The following is a 2285-nucleotide window of genomic DNA, read 5'->3' on the forward strand; positions in this document are numbered from 1 at the left end:
CTGCTGAGGCTTCCTGGGAGCCCCAGTGCCTGCTCTCTATTGACTCATCCTCATTTAATTTTAAATACTTCTGTAATTTCCACCTACTCACAGAAGGTTTAAGGTACCTTCCTGCACATTTGCTCTGAGATTTCTCTGTCTGGCTTTTTCATTCTGCCCTTGCTGCCTTCCCAGCTGGGGGGCAGTGGGTGCTGCCTGGGTGGGCACTAGGTCTGTTCCTTTTTTTCTGGAGGCCACAGACTGCTTTCCCTGCTGTTTGGGGGGGTCAAAAGCACACAGGGCTGCTTCTCCTAGGGAGAAAAGGGAACAGTGAGAGCTGGGATGGCATCTTCATCCCTGAAAAGCTCACCTTATTTTACTTTCCAGTCACTTTTTCATGTCCTTTCTTGTGCTGTAGGTCTGAGAGTCTCGTGCCCCAGAGCTCTTTGGATTTGGTGAAATGTCAACAATCCTGAAATGTGAGTGTTTGGTGTGAACCCAGGGGGACCTGCTGGGTCTGGATGCTGTGTGCTGGCAGTGAACCTCCCTCTCTGCCCTGTTGTAGGGTTTGGACGTGAAGAGAAGGAAAAGGTCAAGGAAGAAGAAAAGGAAGAAGAGAAGGAAAAGGCTGAGGGAGAAAAAGAGAAGGACAAGAAGAAGGAGGAAGATGAAAAGGTAGGGGAATTATAGTTTTCTGCAGATCACCTGCTAAACCATTTCCCAGAAGGTTTCCAGCCCCAAAGTCTCCAGCTCAGTACTCAGAGTGAGCCCAGCACTTCTCAAATCAGCCAATACTGGGGGCAACCAGAGTTTGTAGGGTATTGGAAAGCACCAGCCCCAACTGATCTACATCTTGGCTGTGAAGGGAAGCTGTGCCTGACCTCTGGCAACCCCGGCCATCCACAGCCTAGAAATCATGCTGTGTGCATGGTTTGTCCACTGACAGGCAGCTCTCTCTTTGCTCCCAATGTTCCCAGTTAGTTCTCCCTTCTTTTCCTCCTGTTTCAACCCAAATGAGATGCTGGTGTGGACAGCAATGCTGTCTGCACTGCACACACCACTGCAGCCTTCCTCTGGGCCGTGGTCACCCATGGGTGCACAGCAGCACCAGTGGTGCAAGGCCTGGCTGAAGATGCCCACAAGACCAGATATTGCTCAGACTCAAGTCCCTAACTCAAGCAGCAGACAGGGTGCCAGGGTCCCCAGTGACACTTGTCCTTATCTGTTTGCCTCTGTAGGGGGATGGGGAAGAGGACAGGAGCAGCAGCAGCAGCTCTGACTCAGAGGAGGTAACCACACCACCAGCTCTGTGCTGGGGCCTGGCTAACCCACTGCCCACCAGCCCCATGGGGTTTGCACCTACAACCCCCTGCATGAGAGCTGGTTATGGATTGTATTGAGTACTTAGAGGTAGGCTGGGATGGGACATGAACTTCCCTCATGTGATGTCCCTTTCTTTTTGTTCCTGCCCTAGGACCGTGGCAGTGACAAGGATGATGAGAAGGCAGACAAAGATTAGCCTTTCCATGCTGGAGGACCCTGGCTTGGGCCACTTTTAGCCAAATAAAGGTGTTTGTGGGCTCCAAAGAGAAATGCTGTTTATTCATCCTCAGTACTGTCTGTCCCCTGAGAAGGAAAAAGCCAAGGAAAGACAGTCAGTTGGGAGCTGGGATCTGGGTAAGCACAGGTACATTTTGTTCAGTGAAAGAGTCTGGAGAGAAATCTAGGGGCTCTGGCTGCCTGGCTCTGCACAATCCCCCCAGATTCCCTAGTACCAGCATCCTGCCTGTCCCCTCCACGTCTCGCCTGGAATGGAGCAGCCCGAGCAGGGACAGACGGGCTGTGCAAAAAGGTGGCTCCAGGCGCCTGGGGCTGTGCTGAGCTGTTACAACCGACTGCCATTTCAAATTTATCTAAAACATACGAAAAGCGGTTTCAGGGGTGAAGAAAAGCACCCAACAACCCCCTCCCTTTCTCCAGCGCTGCTGCCAGCGCCAGGGGCTGAGCGTGTGCGGGGCCCGGCGGGGGCTGCGCCGGGCGCGGAGCCAGGGAAAACAGGCTCAAAAATTGGGAAAAAATGAGCTGCCGTCGCCATCTACCGGGGATGGGACGTGTGGCAACGGGTTCCCGGGTTTCATAACCGCTCGGATGTTTTGTAAGGCTCCGGCAGCGCGGCCGGGGGAGGGGAGAGAAGCGGGGACGGTTCGGGGTCCCCGCGGGGTCCATCCGTGCTGGGACAAGGGACCCTGGTGGAGGAGATTGTGTCCTTGAGAGCAGCGCCTGCACCCCGACCCGCCGTTCCTGCT

Source organism: Chaetura pelagica, unplaced genomic scaffold, assembly GCF_000747805.2.
Source record: "Chaetura pelagica isolate M959 unplaced genomic scaffold, ChaPel_1.0 scaffold356, whole genome shotgun sequence".
Taxonomy (NCBI): Eukaryota; Metazoa; Chordata; class Aves; order Apodiformes; family Apodidae; genus Chaetura; species Chaetura pelagica.